Source organism: Heptranchias perlo, chromosome 4, assembly GCF_035084215.1.
Source record: "Heptranchias perlo isolate sHepPer1 chromosome 4, sHepPer1.hap1, whole genome shotgun sequence".
NCBI classification, from domain to species: domain Eukaryota; kingdom Metazoa; phylum Chordata; class Chondrichthyes; order Hexanchiformes; family Hexanchidae; genus Heptranchias; species Heptranchias perlo.
The window spans coordinates 12853312-12873461 of record NC_090328.1 but is presented as its reverse complement, the minus strand read 5'-3'; the positions used below and the strand labels follow the sequence as shown (position 1 = coordinate 12873461).

Genomic DNA, 20150 nt, shown 5'->3' with positions numbered 1-20150 from the left:
ATATCTCTAAAATAAATTATCTGGTCATTATCGCAATGTTATTTGTGGGATCTTGCTGTGCGCAAATTGGGTGTCACCTTTCCTACATTACAACAGTGACTATACTTCAAAAGCACTTCATTGGCTGTGAGGCGCTTTGGGATGTCCTGAGGTTGTGAAAGGCACTATATAAAAGCAAGTCTTTTTTCCTTTTTACACACATGGGATACTGGTGCATTCATTAATTTTGCAAAGGTCACTTTCATTTTGATCTTTTAAGTTGGATTCCTTGACTTCAGCAACGACCGGTGTTTATGTTAAACCCAGTTTTGATAGACCAGCAGCAGACTTGTCAGGGAAGTTGACCAATACTGTACTCAGTCGCGTTCGAAGGGCATTAAGATATAACTGGGACTAAAAGTCTGCTGCCAGTCTACGGAAGTTGGATTTACCAGCATAACCACCAGGAGCTGGCTCACATCAGGCTCCTGGAATCTGATGTTAAACACCAATTGAGAAGGATTAGAGTTCTCCAGGGCTTCAAAAGTATATTCTGTATTTTTTTTTCAATTCATTCAAAACTATGAAGGGTTTGAGAAGGTAAACGGCAAAAGAACATTTCCACTGTTCTGTGAATTGGTACCAGCAAGGTGCAGATTTAAGATTAGTACGAGAAGCATTAATGGACGATAGAAAATTTTTTTTTCATGCAAGGGGTTATTAGAGGATGGAATGCATCACTAGAGGTGGTTGTTGAAGCTGATTCAATGTAGGCATTTAAGAGAGAGTGAGAAACACTGTAAAAGGAATAATATTAAACGGTGCAGGGTAGGAGCTGGGAAATGGGATTACAGTAGACAGCACCCATGTGAAACTAGCACTGGCTCAGGCACAATGGCTGAATGGATTCTTTATGTGCTGAAACTTTTATGGTTTCCCTATACAATCACGATCCTCCACTGCTAAAGTAGTCTGGCTCTCAACCCGTTGGTGGGCTGAAATTTCAATAATGACAGCAGCATAGTAACTGAATAAGGAGATTGTAAAGGGTCGTTGTCTTAATGAGTAACTCTCAGCAACATGTGGCTGCAGTGTGAGCTATCTACAGGATGCACTGCAGCAAGTCGCAACATGTGGCTGCAGTGTGTACTATCTACAGGATGTACTGCTGTAAGTGGCAACATGTAGCTGCAGTGTGTACTATCTACAGGATGCACTGCAGCAAGTAGCAACATGTGGCTGCAGTGTATACTATCTACAGGATGCACTGCAGCAAGTAGCAACATGTAGCTGCAGTGTACTATCTACAGGATGCACTGCAGCAACTCACCAAGGCTTCCTTGAGAGCACCTCCCAAACCCGCGACCTGCACCACCTGGAAGGAAAAAGACAGCAAGTGCATGGGATCACCATCATCTCCAAGTCACACACCACCCCGACTTGGAAATATATCGCTGTTCCTTCATCGTCGCTGGGTCAAGATTTTGGAACTCCCTACCTAACAGCACTGTGGGAGAACCTTCACTGCATGAACTGCAGCGGTTCAAGAAGAAGGCTCACCACCACCATCTCAAGGGCAACCAGGGATAGGCAATAAATGTCAGCTTTGACAGCAAGGCCCGTATTCTGAGAATGAATGAAAAAAAATCTCTCAAGCTTTATTCAAAATGTTAGTTTTTGGTGTTCTTAATCCCATCCCTGACCACTAGATGACTGTACACAACTTTATACATCTCGTTTCTGTCAGAATTTTTTTTTACTAAATTCAAAATTCAAATAAGGTCTGCACTGTACTTGGGGGTTATTACGATATGATTATATTGCGGTGCAGGTAAACAGTGGATTAGAGTGTCCACAGGCGTTCTCACAATCTCCTGCCATATCCTTGGCATAAGATTGGTAGGAACCCCAGAGAAATGGTGTAAACAGCTGTTGTATCAAGCTGGCAGGCATATGAAAATCTGGTGACTTTTGAAGATCCTGATAACTATAAATTTGTCTTGGCAGTTCCAATACAGTTGTGTATCATGATGAACTTCAGATTTTATGTCTTCCAAGATTAGGGATTGAAGTTAATGGCAAAGAAAATCAGACAAGGTATACAATGGGCTTTCAATTCGCTATCAGCGTTTTTTCTTGATGTAGGACTTGGTTGTGTTTCTGTTCATTCTCTCCCCAAATCAATATCTCATCTATAATAACTTCCACTCCTTCAATGTTATCTGGCATTTGTCACATTATGTATTGGAAAGTTTCTGGAGCTAAGGTGATCTCGGAGGTCATTCTGGCGTAAGCATACAGACCAATAGGATTATTAAATGTGTCCAATTTAGATCATTGTACTTACTGGTAGACACAACTTGCAACAAGCCTGCTAAAGATTTTGGTATTTGATAACTCTAACATTACTTCTACTATGATCGATGTTTCCTAAATTAGAACAGTGACTACACTTCAAAAGATACTTCATTGGCTGTAAAGCACTTTGGGATGTCCTGTAGTCGTGAAAGGCGCTATATAAATGCAAGATCTTTCTTTCTATGATCTGCATTGGATAATGTTCTCTTTCTAGGGCTTTATTTAAACCTTTAGAGCTGAGGCATACTCTCACTCCTTTACTTTTTTGGCTTGGTTCTTTGACTTTAGTACACCATTGTTTCCCGATTCCAGCTCATCACATACTTTAGGCACAGACTGCAACCTGCACCTTCCCTGGTGAATGCATTCCTGGTTGAACATCTGGCTTTAGTGCATCACCAACTTTGCATTAGACTTTTCCCATTTTGCACTCAGCTTCTTGTAAACTGAATGTGACACCAGCCATGTCCAGCTTAAAATGAAATGTCTAGATTGACCGTCCTGTTTGAATCACATCAATAACAAAATTCATTGTCACCCTCACACCGCTCTTCCATTCTATGAACTTTCTTCTTTATTCTTTGCTTGTCAGACAAGGACGTTTTTGCATGAACTTTGCATATTTTGTAAATGGTTTGGCTTTTAACACCACATGCACATTTAGTCACACGTTAGACATTATTTCTTCTCATGCAATTCCACACGATACTTACAATCCATGATCTGTTGTTGATCAGCCATTGTATGAAGTCACCTCTTTGCTCCACTCACAACAACAACTTGCATTTATATAGCGCCTTTAACGTAGTAAAACGTCCCCGAGGGCTTCACAGGAGTGTAATCAGACAAAAATTGACACCGAGCCAAAGAAGGGGACGTTCGTACAGGTGATCGAAAGCTTGGTCAAAGAGGTAGTTTTCAAGGAGCATCTTAAAGGAGGTGGGGAGGCAGAGGGGTTTAGGGAGGGAATTACAGAGCATAGGGCCTAGATGGCTGAAGGCACGGCCGCCAATGGTGGGGTGAAGGAAATAGGGGATGCACAAGTGGCCAGAATTGGAGGAACGCAGAATTCTTGGAGGGCTGTAGGGCTAGAGGAGATTGCAGAGATTAGGAGGGGAGGGATTTGAACACGAGGATGAGAATTTCAAAAATTGAGACGTTGGTGGACCAGGAGCCAATGTAGGTTAGCGAGATAAAGGGGTGATGGGTGAACAGGACTTGGTGCGAGTTAGGATATGGGCAGCAGAGTTTTGGATGAGCTTTACTTACAGCACTGTTAGTGCTGCATAGGTGTTCTAGCTGTGTTTTACTGGCTTCTTCTGCTCCGTAGATATTAACTGCTTTCTGTAGATCCAGACCCTTTCTGGAACAAATCTAGCTCTGATTCAATCACCTATAATTCTGTTTTTAACGGGCTGTCTACGAGGGATCTGCACTCACACAGCATGACCTCTTTATGTAAACGTATTACATATTGATCAGTGCTTTCTCCTTGAGCTTGAAAACTGGTCTTAAACGCACATCTTCAAACATAATATTCTCCAGAAGTGCGAAATATTCCTCAAAATGCCCAATAATACCATCAGCTTCTATTCCTCCTCTCCCTTACCACAGCTAAACCTATCATGTACACTCTCACTTCTGCACCTATTGCATTAGGTAAAATATTGGTCTGCACTGGGTTTTTTTTCTCCAAGGTCCATTGCTGTTGCAAATGTATCATTGCATTTTTACTATTCTGTCAATTCTTACCACGATATTTCCTTCTAGTCTCTGATGATCTTGGAGCTATAAACCCTCCATTTCCATCCCAATTCAGACACTTGAACGACAACTCTCAGGAGCGTCTGCAGGATGTCTCAAGCGTTATTTGAAACGTCTGCTTTCTTAATCTGAGCGCATGGTGTTTATATACCAGTCCCATCTCTGGCCACTCCGCACACATCATTACAAAGACGGCCAGCTGCATGAGCCACATTGCTCCTGACAGCTTGTCCAGTCAGTTTATCCGCTCACATGCACTTCCATTTTAAACAGGAGCTGGTGCTCTAGGTCTCGCTGCACCCACCTGACCTGTCAAGGAAGTTAGCAGGATGTGCTGTAACCTGCTGGTTTCACAACCAACACCCACTCTGCTCTGCCCTGGGTTTGAACTGAAGTGGCAGAGGAAGGGGACGCGGGCAGGTTGACTGTATGACGGGCTGATTCTCAGTTGTAAGCTGATACAAATACTCTACTTACCGGGGGCCGAGATTCCGGGAGATCATTTTACCAGAGGGAGAACGGTGGAGCAGAGAACAGTTTGAAATCGCAACATTATAGTGGCACTGCGCTGCTCTGATGGTGGACTGAGAGGCTCGGGAAGGGGCCAAACAGACATGTGCAAAATTTATATGAAATTCCCCGAAAAGGAAACGCAGGGCTCAATTTTTAGGATCGGTTACTTATTCCGGGGAGCATTTTGGGACTTTTGCAAGGCCCGTTTTGGAATGCATATCAGTTCTCAATTCGGGAAGAAGAAAAAACATGCCATGTGATCTTTTATGTAGGCAGACGGGGCCTCGGTTTAATGTCTCATCCAAAAGTCGGCACCTCCAACAGTGCAGCACTCCCTCAGTACTGTACTGGGAGTGTCAGCATAAATTATGTGCTTAAGCCTCCAGAGTGGGGACATGAACCTACAATCTTCTGACTCAGAGGCCAGAGTGCTACCAACTGAGCCACACCTGACATAACAATCTAGAAAATGGCTCTATGTGAAACATTAGATGATTAAAATAACTTTTCCAGACCAGGAATGCTGTAACTTCTTCGTTCCCCCACCCCCCCCCAAAAAAAACTTAGTGTGTGCCTCCATTACTGGCTACACCCACCACTACCTCCCACTTGCTGGTAGCACCTACCCATGGATCTTTAATGGCTGCTGGTAGTCTGCATCTAAAAGAAGGAAGAACAAAGTGTTGCTCATTAAGTAACAGTTCAGTATTGTCATTGCTGGAGGTTGCAATTTCTGTCAAGTGTGGATAACCTGTAGCGCTCAATTTCCGACACCTAGTGCCTGTCACAGCCCACACTTGGCAGACTGTGAGTTTGTCAGTAATTGGACAACAGCAGCTCGCATGACTAAAGGGTAAGACTGGACACCCAATACACCAAACTAGAATAATCTCTAACAACTATCTTCAAGGTGCACAGCAGACTTTTCTTCACTAGCAGACTTTTCTTCTCTAGATTGTATTGGAATTTGCTGAAATGATTGTATTAATTATTAAAAATAAAAGGTCTGCAGCTGGATGTAAACAGCAGAAGCTTTGGAAGCCACAGGGGAAGATTCTTCAGACAATGAAGTGCTGGATTTTTAACAATTAATTATTGTCATTGCTCTTTGGTGATAACTTGTTGACGTGCTTTACGTTAACAGTCAGCTGTGACTCAGTTGGTAGCACTCTTGCCTCTGAGTTAGAAGGTTGTGAGTTCAAGTCCCAGTGCATTACTGAGGGAGTGCCGAGCTGTCGGAGGTGCCGTCTTTCAGATAAGATGTTAAACCGATGCTCCGTCTGCCCTCTCGGATGTATGTGAAAGAAACCCACGGCACTATTTCAAAGAAGAGTAGGGGAGTTCTCCCTGGGTATCTTGGCTAATATTTATCCCTCAATCAACATCACTGAAACAAATTATCTGCTCATTATCACATTGCTGTTTGTGGGATCTTGCTGTGTGCAAATTGACTGCTGCGTTTCCTGCATTACAACAGTGACTACACCTCAAAAAGTATTTCATTGGCTGTAAAGTGTTTTGGGACGTCCTGAGGTTGCGAAAGGCGCTATATAAATGCAAGTTCTTTCTTTTACAGTGACTGGCGTAGTAGATATGGGGTACTGTGGTAATGAGTGAGCTTTTCTGAGTGGTTGCAGTCTGTATACATGCTGACTGCTGGTTTACACTGTTTTTCAGGCCCCCAACTGCCTTTATTCACAATATAACATTACTTCTGTCTCTTGCCCTTACCTCCATTCTTTCACATTAATCAGGACTCTACGTTAGCATATGTAACTGCATTTTAAAAAAAAACTCAGCACTGTACCACTGAATCCTACATTTTCAGATAGCGCCCTAATGACCTGCAGCTATTCAGCAACTACAGCTATCACCCAACTCACAGCTACTAGCATTTAATCAATCACTAGTTAAATCTAACATTAGCTGGGAATCAGAACAATTAACAAAGTACAGTCAACGTCATCAACAGTGAAAGATTGGCAAACAATTGACACCTACTTGACATGTGTTGTCTCCCCTCGTACACTGAATGGGACAAAGTAAGAATAACAACAATCAGCAGTGAACCACAGTATTTACTGATAATTAGATTCAAACAAGGAAAAGAAAACTCAAGTTTTATACACTTTAAAATAAGATTATTCATTAGATAAAATGAACAGGACAGATCGGTTTTGATAGTTCTTTTTACCAATGTCATAATTAATAACGTCCACCCCGCCGACCTTAACAAAATCTCAAGGTTTTAAAACACGGCTTTCTTGCACTGCAATTTTGTAAGCAGGTCATTGATTACATTGACAAATACCGGGCGTCTTCCTATTTCTCTTTGAAAGAAGAATTCCACCTCATACTATGGCCCCAATTTTAAAGGGCGGTGGGGGGGGGAGCAGGTGCAGTGGAAGCAAACCCCGAAGCGGGCATTGAACCCAGGGACGGGGAGGCTCGAGCCCGGTCAGAGAACCACTACTTGGCAGCCGGGAGTGGGAATTTGGCGGTAGGTTCCCGGCAGTCAGTTGTGGGGCGGGAGGTGGGGGGGGGGGAGGGAAGGCTCTGCAGGCAATCGGGTGGAGGGGTGTTGTAAGCGGGGGGGGGGGGCCCTAGGCTGCCTCGTGAGGCCCGGAAAAGCACTCCTGTTCCTCCAGGCCCACAAGGAAAACTAAAGTTACATTTTGAAACTTACTGGGCCTCTTCTGGCCAGACCTGCCGGGGAAGCTGTCACTGCCCCCCCCCCCATCCCCCAACCGCCCGCTCAGGCCTTGGACAAATATTACAGTCGGGCCCCGATGACATCATCGGCACTCGCTCTGCATATTTAACGCAGCACCCAACTTCCTTCCTTTGGGTGTTCTGCTTGCCTAGCCCAAAAGAGCAGGTTGACATTGGGACCCAGAGGGATGGCAGCAGGATCACAGTGGGGTAAGTGACCGCTCTTATTTTAACTGCCTTCCTCCCCTAACCCCCGCCTGATTTCCGCCAAGCAGGGGTAGTTAAAATTGGAGTCTATGTCCCAGAACTCTGGATCAGCTCAGAGTTAATTATGGTCAGCCTAAGAATTTTGATTTTATAAAAGAGCCAAGATACGATAGCTGTCCGGGCCAGGCTGACTGAGATCCCTAATATTTTATTTCTGTCTCTAATAACGATTCTCTTCCTAGTGCACTTAGCATTCTGAGCACCAGGTTGTGCACAAACCAGAATGGCCTATTTCCTGATATCAATGAAACCAATCAGCAAAGTGATGGAAGGTGTCATCGACAGTGCTATCAAGCGACACTTACTCACCAATAACCTGCTCATCGATGCTCAGTTTGGGTTCCGCCAGGACCACTCGGCTCCAGACCTCATTACAGCCTTGGTCCAAACATGGACAAAAGAGCTGAATTCCAGAGGTGAGGTGAGAGTGACTGTCCTTGACATCAAGGCAGCATTTGACCGAGTGGCACCAAGGAGCCCTAGTAAAATTGAAGTCAATGGGAATCAGGGGGAAAACTTTCCAGTGGCTGGAGTCATACCTATCACAAAGGATGATGGTAGTGGTTGTTGGAAGCCAATCATCTCAGCCCAGGACATTGCTGCAGGAGTTCCTCAGGGCAGTGTCCTAGGCCCAACTACCTACAGCTGCTTCATTAATGACCTTCCCTCTATCATAAGGTCAAAAATGGGAATGTTCGCTGATGATTGCACAGTGTTCATTTCCATTCGCAACCCCTCAAATAATGAAGCAGTCCGAGCCTGCATGCAGCAAAACCTGGACAACATCCAGGCTTGGGCTCATAAGTGGCAAGTAACATTCGCGCCAGACAAGTGCCAGGCAATGACCATCTCCAACAAGAGAGTGTCTAACCACCTCCCCTTGACATTCAATGGCATTACCATCGCCGAATCCCCCACCATCAACATCCTGGGGGTCACCATTGACCAGAAACTTAACTGGACCAGTCTATAATAGGGGATTAGAGTAGACAGGGCTGATGGCCGGCGCGGACACGATGGGCCGAAGGGCCTCTATCCGTGCTGTATAACCCTATGACTCTCTATGACTCTATATAAATACTGTGGCTACGAGAGCAGGTCAGAGCCTGGGTATTCTGCAGCGAGTGACTCACCTCCTGACTCCCCAAGGCCTTTCCACCATCTACAAGGCACAAGTCAGGAGTGTGATGGAATACTCTCCACTTGCCTGGATGAGTGAGCTCCAATAACACTCAAGAAGCTCGACACTATCCAGGACAAAGCAGCTCGCTTGATTGGCATCCACCACCCTAAACATTCACTCCCTTCACCACCGGCGCACTGTGGCTGCAGTGTGTACCATCCACAGGATGCACTGCAGCAACTCGCCAAGGCTTATTCGACAGCACCTCCCAAACCGCGACCTCTACCACCTAGAAGGACAAGGGCAGCAGGCACATGGGAACAACACCACCTGCACGTTCCCCTCCAAGTCACACACCATCCTGACTTGGAAATATATCGCCGTTCCTTCATCGTCGCTGGGTCAAAATCCTGGAAGTGGGAGAACCTTCACCACACGGACTGCAGCGGTTCAAGAAGGCGGCTCACCACCACCTTCTCAAGGGCAATTAGGGATGGTCAATAAATGCCGGCCTCGCCAGCGATGCCCACATCCCATGAATGAATAAAAAAAATCTTTATAAGCTTACAGCACAGAATGGAGCCATTCAGCCCATCACGCCTGTGCTGGCTCTTATCTGGAGCAATCCAAAATTAATTCTGCTGCCCTGTATATTCCTCTGCTTCATGTGTTTATGCATTTTTCCCTTAAAAGATGCCTTGGTCTCTGCCTCAACTACTCCCCGTAGCAAAGTATTCCAAGATCCGACAACTGTCTGCATAGAATTACATCAACATTACAACACGGAAACAGGCCATTTGGCCCAACTAATCCATATTGGTATTTATCCTCCACAACAACAACTTGCATTTATATAGCGCCTATAATGTAGTAAAATATCCCAAAGCACTTCACAGGAGCGTAATCAGACAAAAACTGACAATGAGCCACATAAAGAGATATTTGAACAGGTGATCAAAACCTTGGTCAAAGAGGTAGGTTTTAAAGAGTGACTTAAGGCTGGGGAGAGAGAGGTATCATAGAATCATAGAATCATAGAAGTTACAACATGGAAACAGGCCCTTCGGCCCAACATGTCCATGTCGCCCAGTTTATACCACTAAGCTAGTCCCAATTGCCTGCACTTGGCCCATATCCCTCTATACCCATCTTACCCATGTAACTGTCCAAATGCTGGGCAGAGAGGTTTAGGGTGGGAATTACAGAACTTAGGGCCTAGGCAGCTGAAGGCACGGCCACCAATGGTGGAGCGAAGGAAATCGGGGATGCACAAGAGCAGCTGTCCTAATACCATATGCCCGTCCTGTTCCCATATCTCTTTATCCCCCTTTCCTTCAACCACCTATTATATCCTAGTCTTAAAAATTGACACCAACCAGGAATTTCCTCAGTGTGCTCCCGCTCCACCACCGTAACTGCGAAGTTACAGTAGCTGGGCGGCAGCAGCTCCAAGGGAATTCTCCGCAAGGGTCTCTGCTTCAATCACTAACTCCATTCTGAGTAAAGGAACAGAACAATTCCGATTATGCACTAAGGTCGAAATAGCGTTGTGTGATATTAGAATCATAGAATCTTACAGCACAGAAGAAGGCCATTCGGTCCATCGTGCTTGTGCCTGCTCTTTGAAAGAGCTGTCCAATTAGTCCCACCACAGCCCCCCCCACCTTCCATTGGTCTTTTCCCATAACCCTGCAAGTTTCTCCTTCATTATGTTAGTCACTAATCTGTTCTCAGGAACTTTCTTTCACCACTTTTATTTCAACGTATACAACAAACCGATTCATTTTAAATGCCTTATTTGAAATAGTCGGCAGTGGAACTTCAAGTGAATGTGTTAATGTAGTCATTAGCAGGATACATTTGAATCCCATGTTCTGTGTGTAGTGCATCTGCTCTTATGCTGTGGAGCTCATTGTGATGAGCCAGCCGAGGGTGAAGCTCAGTATTGTGGAGCACTGGCTGAATTGAATTGATTGGAGAAGTTAAATTTACAGGCTAGGACTGTGTTGTGAAAGTTCAAATTTAGTCCAAATCTGGTTCTCCAGTGCAGTGAGTTTATCATCCAATATTCAGGGCCCAATAAATCCTATTACAGTGCCCTTTGGTCATTTAATAACCCATACAAATATATCGAATGGAAACCGCACCGTGTAAATACTCTATGGAACCTTACACTACATGGCTGTCATCTTCAAGTGAAGGTGTGATGCATACACTGGACGCCTGGATTTGCTTGGCCATAAATTTCAGCAAATTGAATCTTTGTCTTTTAAAAGAAAGAGCTTGCATTTATATAGTGCCTTTCACGACCTCAGGACGTTCCAAAGCATTTAACAGGCAATAAATGTACTTTTGAAGTGTAGTCACCATTGTAATATAGCAAATGCGGCAGCAAATTTGCACACAGCAAGGCCCCACAAACAGCAAGGTGATAATAACCAGATAACCTGTTTTTTAGTGATATTGGTTGAGGGATAAATATTAGCCAAGACACTGGGGAGAATTACCCTGCTCTTCTTCGAAATAGTGCCATGGGATATTTTACCTCCACCTAAGATGGCAGACAGGGCCTCGGTTTAACGTCTTGTCCAAAAGATAGCACCTCCAACAGTACAGCACTGGGAGCATCAGCCTAGACTTTGTACTTAAGTCTTTATAGTGAGATTTGAACCCACAACCTTCTGACTTAGAAGCCAGAATGCTACCCACTGAGCCATCAACTAATGCAGCTAAATGGCTTGATTATTTTACATGAGATGTAGTATGTGTGCCATGTGTTTTTCTTGACTTCATGCCATTTGTTCCTTGTATCTACCACCTCTCCCTTCACAATTAGCTCTTACCCTTGCATCATCACATTTTGTCTCTCTCGTTTTCAAAAAGGACATCAAAGCTATTTTAATTTTGTTTTTGCTTTCTCGTCCTTTAATTTCTTTTTCATATAATTCTGTAAGTGGCAGTAAACAACCTGTGACCCTCTCAAACAATAGTGTTCGCTCCATTTGTGTCTGAGTCTCTTGTTGATCTCAGCCCCACTCCTGGACCTCAGCACTCAATGGCCGCATACACATTTGAACTTCAAAGCAATTTATTGCACTTTCAGACATTTCTGACAGATGTAACAAGGCACAATGCACATGCAAGTCTTTCTTTAACCTCTAAAACAAAATCAAAATACTGCAGATGCTGGAAATCTGAAATAAAACAGAATATGTTGGAAAACACTCAGCTGGTCAGGATGACCTCATCGACCTGAAACATTAACTCCGTTTCTCTCTCTCCACAGATGCTGCCTGACACGCTGAGTGTTTTCCAGCATTTTCTGTTTTTATTTCTTCAATCTCTATTCAGCAAACTTTAAGAATTATCCTCTCTGAATTGAATTGGAGACAGTTCTCTTCATTGGGCTGTGGATTGTCTACTCTTTGAGCAGTTGGCCATTTTCCTCAGAGCCATTTTGGGCTGAAGATTTCCCATTCTTTGCACTGTGGGCCTGTCTCTTCTTCAGAGCGAGAGCCTCTCTTACCCAGGCCTCTTTCACCTTTATGTCCCTGGCTTTTCTCAACCTTGGGTAGTGGATTTCCCTTTTCTTTGTGTCATAATATCACCGATGTATTGTTTGCATTTTATGGGTATTCCTCCAAATTATCCTTGTTTTCAAATTCCTCCCCGGCCTTGCCCCTCCCTATCTCTGTAACCTCCTCCAGCCCCACAACCTTCTGAGATTTCTGCGCTCCTCCAATCCTGGCCTCTTGCGCATCCCCAATTTTCATCGCTCCGCTATTGACGGCCGTGCCTTCAGCTGCCTCGGCCCTAAACTCCGGAATTCCCTCCCTAAACCACTCTACCTTTCCACCTCTATCTCCTCCTTTAAGATGTTTCTTAAAACCTACCTCTTTGATCAAGCTTTTGGTCACCTGTCCTAATATCTCCTTATCTGACTTGGTGTCAAATTTTGTTTGATAACATTCCTGTGAAGCACCTTGGGACATTTTACTCTGTTAAAGGCGCTATATAAATGCAAGTTGTTGTTATTTTTCTAGCTAGGTAGTTAATGACTGCAATGCCTCATCTAAGCCTTCAATATTGCCTGGGCAATGTCATATCGCTATTACCGACACTAATATTCTATTTCCCATTCTTTTATGCATGTCACATGTTGTCAGTAATTATGCGCTTAAAATGAAGTAATTCCAGTCGGAAAACAAATCTGCAGGTTCAGATAATGGCAGAAATCCAAGTTATAAATTCATAATAATGAGATTTCCCTCAAGAGTTTTCAAAATGTATCGTTTATATGAAGGCCTATTGGTATAGTTTGCATTTTCCAAATTATCAGGAAACAGCCGTTGCTCATATTGTGGCAGGTTTGTACTTCTGGCACCACCTTCGACTTTAGTGCACTGACTTCTATTGTTGTTAATATGTTAGGGCTGCTGTGCGTAATTGTGCAGTCCCTTCCCCTCCCTGAGGTGACACAGGTAATTTAAATACAGCTCTGAGCAATGTTCTTTTATTAGGTTATCATTTTAATACCCTGTTTATATTGGCAGTTTGCCACCAATGGCACTCCTACCACTAAAGGTGCCGTTTGCCATCACAGTATGGAGTCACAGAATGATACAATGCAGAAGGAGGCCAGTCGGCCCTTCGTGCCTGTGCCGGCTCTTTGAAAGAGCTATCTAATTAGTCCCACCCCCCTGCCCTTTCCCTATAGCCCTGCAATTTTTTTCCCCTTCAAGTATTTATCCAATTCCCTTTTGAAAGTTATTATTGAATCTGTTTCCACCACCATTTCAGGCAGTGCATTCCAGATCACAACAATTCGCTGTGTAAAACAATGTCTCCTCATCTCACCTCTGATTCTTTTGCCAATCACCTTCAATCTGTGTCCTCTGGTTACCGACCCTTCTGCCACTGGAAACAGTTTCTCCTTATTTACTCTAACAAAACGCTTCATGATTTTGAACAGCTCTATTGGTTACCACTTCGGCCACCAAACAAAACTTTGAGTGGTGTGTTATTGGAGGGAGAGATGGCCAAACAACTTGGATGCCATACACTGAGTGGCTGAAGTGTCCTCGAATGCCCTCCATACAGGTCAGGGGAATGGTTTCTCTCCTCCTGATACAAGTGGACTTCCCTCAGGCACTGGGGAGAAGGGGATTTCGACAGCAACAAAATAGTAATGAAGAGCAACTATAATATGCACAGTTTTGAAGTCTGGCCGTTATAAAACTGTCCAACAATTGGGGCATTTTCGATAAGACTGGAGAAGAACCGTACTCCAATATAAATGTTCCATTTGTTTTTCTTCAGGCAAGTTTAAATCAGCTCAAAATAAAACTGTTGAACTGATCTATTTGCCAATAAAATACATGAAATAAATAAAATCTCATCGTCCAGTCTGTGTTGGTTTTGTTCTTCTGTCAGTTGGGCAGGTTTGTTCTGGACCGGGCCTTTCTCTATGACCACTTCAATACTGCCTGGTGATCAGTCACTAGGAAGTTCAATTCACACAGGATGAATTAGAATGATGTTCCTCTCTTTCCCTGTCAGGTGGAGCACATTTACTCCCATCTGACGGGGCACATCTCGTAAACGGACAAAGATGTATCAAAACTAAATGCACTGGGAAGATGGTGGGCAAATAGAATGACAGCTGGAACCAAGCAGGGGAGCAATATTTGGTTCAAATGTGAAATAGGGGCAACGTCTTTGGGCCCAAACACATCCACGGTTTCTCTTCAACATATTTAACATATTTTCCGATGAACCGCTCACAGTAGGAAATTGACTGTGGTGTCAGTCATTCAAGAAAAGATGATTCAAAAGCAAGAAAATGATGTTGTCTTCGTAAGAAGAGTATTAGAGCCAGGGAAAAAGAACAATGATGATCCATTAGAATAATAATAGTGTCGGAAATCAAGATCAAGAATTAGGAAAGGAATCCAACTTGTCCGAAAATAATTCATTTATATTAAGTTCCATTTTTATATTAACCTCTAGGGTTGAAAAGCTAAGCCTGGAATTCTGCAAATGGATAACTGCACAATGCACAATTTCTGTAGAGAGGCATTGACCGGTTCTGTACAGAGGCATAGAACAGTTGGGCTGAATGGCCCGTTTCTGTGCTGTAAATTCTATGTAATTCTATGGTATATAAACAGCAGATTCATTTTGTGCGGCATGTATGTCCTTGACCGGATGTAAACACTTGCTGTGGTGACCGGCTAAAAGATACGCCACTTGTTACCTGCAGTCCGGATGTTCAGACACCTGGGGGGTAATTTTAACCCCCCAGAACGGGTGGATTAGGGGCGGTGGGCAGTAAAATTAATTGATTTTTGAAGCGGGACTGCATCTCGGCACCAACACGCCCACTTCCGCGTTTAACCCAGGCGTGTTTGGATGCGTGTGCACAACAGAAACTCTTCGCCATTTTTTATTCGTTCATGAGATGTGGACATCGCTGGCAAGGCCAGCATTTATTGCCCATCCCTAATTGCCTTTGAGACAATGTACCTCATTGCGATAGTTGAGGCACTTAATTTTTTGTGTATTAGAAATGGCAAACAAATTTAACCTTATCTGTTCAGGTTTCCCATCGCTTCTGATTCTCGTCAGGTGAAAGCATGTGAGAAGGGCTGGATCCATGAGGTGAGCACCTTTATTGCACTACTTGTGGGCTCGGAGGAGCAGGAATGCTTCATCCAGGCCCAACAAGCTCACCTGGCTCGACAGGACCCCTGCGATTGGCCAAATCCCCCCCACCGATACAGGACGCACCTGCCCCCCACGGATGCTGGATTCCCCCCCCTCCGATGATGGACCCCCTCACAATGGTGGACACCCCCCGATGGTGGACACCTCCCGATGCTGGACCCCTCGATCTTCTCCAAGGCCCACCCACCTCCCCCGCCACCTCCGATTTGTTCCACAGCCCATGATCTCTCTCTCCCCCCACCACCCCAACTCTCCGATTTACGGCTCCTCTCCCTTCCAACAGGCAACCAGCCTGTCAATCTGGCTGCCTGGCACGTGGGAAACCCGGAAACACAAATACTTACCTTCAATTGAGTTGCGATCGCAGATTGCGACGCACTCACTCGGTTTCCAGGTTCCCCATGCGTATATCTACGAACGCGCAGGGTCCTCGGCTCCCAGCCAAAATCATGCCCCTGCTCTCAGAGCCAGGCAGAGGCAAACCATCCAGCTGATTCCACAGAGGGACGTGTCAGTTTTAGGCAAGTGTTACGACAACGCAAGGCTAGACAAACAGAATAAAAAACTCAGCGGGTCAAAGGAACGAGATAATATTGTAGTCTAGTAAGAAGCTGAAATGAGTACAATTACTGCTGAATATGGTCCTCGGGGCTCTGGAGGCACTTATTCTCGGTAGGATTCGTTTAAATTTATGCCCCAGTCATCATCAGCATCTTCCATTGAGTTATAGAAGATATGAGATAGGCTGAAATATGGCTTTGTTTCCTCCACTGAGGCAGACCTGATAAACTCATGAGCCACAAAAGCTGTAATTGAATTATGGTCTGCCTCATGAGTGGGAATCAAAATCCTTAACTGTCCTCTAACGCATATTCCAATTCCAACACTTGTGTGCGGTTTTACAATTAAACAATTTTAGCATTCATCTAAGTTTAATTTAGTTTTAATGAGGACCCCACATGGAATGCATCTCAGTACTCTATTATGCCATCTAAGCTGTCTCTAATCAGTCCCTACGCAGATATGCTTTTCTTGTAACCGAAGATAAAATGTTAAACCAAGGGACTATCTTAACCTCCACTGTTATTTATTTGACCCATAGTCATGCGGCTGTTAAGAATGTCTCGGTAAGAAAACAGAAAAGAATATTACAAAGCATTTTCAAGTTTATATTTGGTGGAGTACTGTGAGCAGTTCTGGGCACAGCACCTTCGGAAGGACATATTGGCCTTGGAGGGAGTGCAGCGTAGGTTTACTAGAATGATACCCGGACTTCAAGGGTTAAGTTACAAGGAGAGATTACACAAATTGGGGTTGTATTCTCTAGAGTTTAGAAGGTTAAGGGGTGATCTGATCGAAGTTTATAAGATATTAAGGGGAACAAATAGGGTGGATAGAGAGAAACTATTTCCGCTGGTTGGGGATTCTAGGAGTAGGGGGCACAGTCTAAAAATTAGAGCCAGATCTTTCAGGAGCGAGATTAGAAAACATTTCTATACACAAAGGGTGGTAGAAGTTTGGAACTCTCTTCCGCAAATGGCAATTGATACTAGCTCAATTGCTAAATTTAAATGTGAGATAGATAGCTTTTTGGCAACCATAGGTATTAAGAGATATGGGCCAAAGGCAGGTATATGGAGCTAGATCACAGATCAGCCATGATCTTATCAAATGGCGGAGCAGGCACGAGGGGCTGAATGGCCTACTCCTGTTCCTATGTTCCTATGTAAAAGAAACAGAGGTAGAAAGAAAGAAAGAACTTGCATTTAAGGCCTTTCACAACTTCAGGACATCCCAAAGCACTTTGCAGCCAATTAAATATTTTTTGAAGTGTAGTCATTGTAATGTAAGAAACGCAGCAGCCAATTTTGTGTACAGCAAGCTCCAACAAACAGCAATGTGATAAATGACATAGAAAATAGGAGCGAGAGTAGGCCATTCGGCCCTTCAAGCCTGCTCTGGCATTCAATATGATCATGGCTGATCCTCTATCTCAGTACCATATTCTCGCTCTCTCCCTGTACCCCTTGATGCTTTCTGTGAACAGATCATGTTTTTTAGCGATGTTTTTATTCTGCTTCTATCCTATAGAACAAGGCACGGAACATCTGACTAGAAGCAGAAAGTCATCAATGTTATCAACTACTGGATACAATTTAATGTGAGGAATTAATGTTGGTACAATCACTGACACGTGGCAGTCATGGCGATAGAGGCCCTCAGATTAAGCTGTGTGGTATCAGCACAATTTTAACAGATGGGTCAATCTATTTATTTTGAAAAGATTCACACCGTTGTTAAAATAGCCGAATCTCACATGAACAGGATAAAGTTTGTATGCTATTATCGTACAATGCAGTTTCAAGCCCAGGATTTTATTTCCAGCCTTGGCTCAGTTGGTAGCACTCTCCCCTCTGAACTAGAATGGATGTGGGTTCAAGCCCTATGCTGGAGACCTCAGCACATAATCTAGGCTGACACTCTCCAGTGCAGTACTGAGGGAGTGAACTTTTGGATGAGATGTTCAACCAAGGCCGATTGCCCTCTCAGGTAAAAGATCTCAAGACACTATTTGAAGCAGAGCAGAAGAGTTGTCTTAGCATCCAGGCCAACATTTATCCCACAATCAACATGACTAAAACAGATTGGGGCTGAAATCCCGCTTAGGCGGTAATGTAAAACAGCCAATGATGAATCGACAGCCCATTTCACAATGGAAAAGCAAATCGCCTGTTTTGCACTACTGCCCAAGACCAATTTCACCCCCGTTATTTAGACATTTATCTCATTGGTGTTTGTGGGTCCTTTGCTGTGATGCAAGTTCACTGTCGTGTTTGTCTATATAACGTGATGACACTTGAAAAGTAGTTCATCGGCCGTAAAGCACGGTTGGGACGTCCTGAGGACATAAAGTGGTTATATAAATGCGAGTTCTTTCTTTATTCCACAATTGCCAGCATTCACAAATGTCTTTTCACTTTCAATAAATATAGAATGCAACATTGGAATGCTGAATTTCCGCTTGTTAATTGTACTGATCTTTTCCTCCTGTGGGATTGTTCAAATCAAGTCAGAGAATATGCAACTGTCTAAGGGCAGGAGCATTATCAATGTATGTCAACTGGCTTTCTTTTTAAGGGCTACCTTTTAAGGTCTAATTGTTATTAATGTGCACACCTAGAGCTCAATTGGAGGGTAATTGTTTTTCCGTAGAATGGCAGCAACAGGAAATAACTGGCTTTCATTCTCTTTCTTAAAGATTGTTTTACATCTGTCCCAAAGCGTCACACTTCAAGGTGTGACATGAACAATGTATTTCCCATGATGTTGCTCACATTAAGAAGAAAGACTTAAAAGACCTGCATTTATACAGCGCTTTTTCACGACCTCAGGACATCCCAAAGTGCTTTCCAACCAATGAAGTACTTTTTGAAGTGTAGTCACTGTTGTAATGTAGGAAACATGGCAGTCAATTTGCGCACAGCAAGGTCCCACAAACAGCAATGAAATAAATGACCAGATCATTTGTTTTAGGTGTTGGCTGAGGGATAAATATTGGCCAGGACACTGAGGAGAACTCCCCTGCCCTTCTTCGAAATAGTGCTGTGGGATCTTTTACATCCACGTGAGAGGACAGACTTGGTTTATTGTCTCGTCCAAAAGATGGCACCTCTGACAATGCAGCACTTCGTCAGTACTGCACGGAAGTGTCAGCCTAAATTTTATGTTGTTTTATAAAGATATTGCTATATCAGAGAATGCACAATTAATGGTTCTGCTGCGAATGTGGATCTGTGTTTATTTAAGGCCACAAAATAATTGTTTAAATAAATAGAGCCTCAGGTTATTTAAAGTTCAATTGTTCAGTCAAACTTTACAAATTGGGATGTGCTTGGTGACTGAGTTTAATGCATCTGCTTAGAAGCATATCACATTTTATGATTGTTTTGTCTCTGTGTGATGTTTAGAGCGTGATATCTGGGGTGGGACATCTGGAGTGTGACATCTGGAGTGTCATGTCTGCATGTGCGGACATACTACTTTTAAGAGATATAGGAAGAGGTAAGGGGAATTTTTTTTACACAAATGCCCTATCAGAAACAGTGATAGAAGCAGAAGGGAAGTGGATAAATATTTGAAAGAGAAAAATTGAAAAGGAATGGGGAAAGGTCAGGAGAATGGGTCTAAGTGGGTCGCTCTTTCAGAGAACAAACATAGGCCGTGGGCCAACTAACCTCTTCCTGTGCTGTAAAATTCGATGACTCTATGTAGATAGATTAGATGGCATAACAACTTAAAAATCTAACCTCACTTTGGGTTTCAGATGAAGTTTTAATAAGTATGGCGTTGAACAGTTTTCCGAATCCATAAAGGTGCAGCCAATGATTGTATTTCTCAAGAGAAAGGATGGTGAAAGCAGGCTCAATTTTAACAAAAGGTTTATCTGTCTATCACCATATACGGGAGTCTATCTGAGAATTGTACAGTTTGGAACTGACTTAGGACATGTTTCTCCAGCAAGCTGTCGAACTTGCTGTCACATTGGTATGGAGCTAAGCTTCCCTGTCCTTTTAACTGCCTGTAATTCTCTATTTACCTTTATGATCAGCGCTATAGCACATTATTTATTAAAATAGAGCTGTGAGCCGGTGCCACAGCTGCTTTGAGGGGATTTGACAATCTGCAATGGTGTGAAGTCTGATTCTTC

At 43.6% G+C, this 20150-nt stretch overlaps 1 protein-coding gene across 4 annotated transcripts in view; it reads right to left on the bottom strand.

Annotated features, from left to right (window-relative positions):
* Window positions 1–20150, bottom strand: part of galntl6 (polypeptide N-acetylgalactosaminyltransferase like 6) — a 1033047-nt gene that overhangs the window by 457010 nt on the left and 555887 nt on the right. The window lies entirely within an intron of this gene.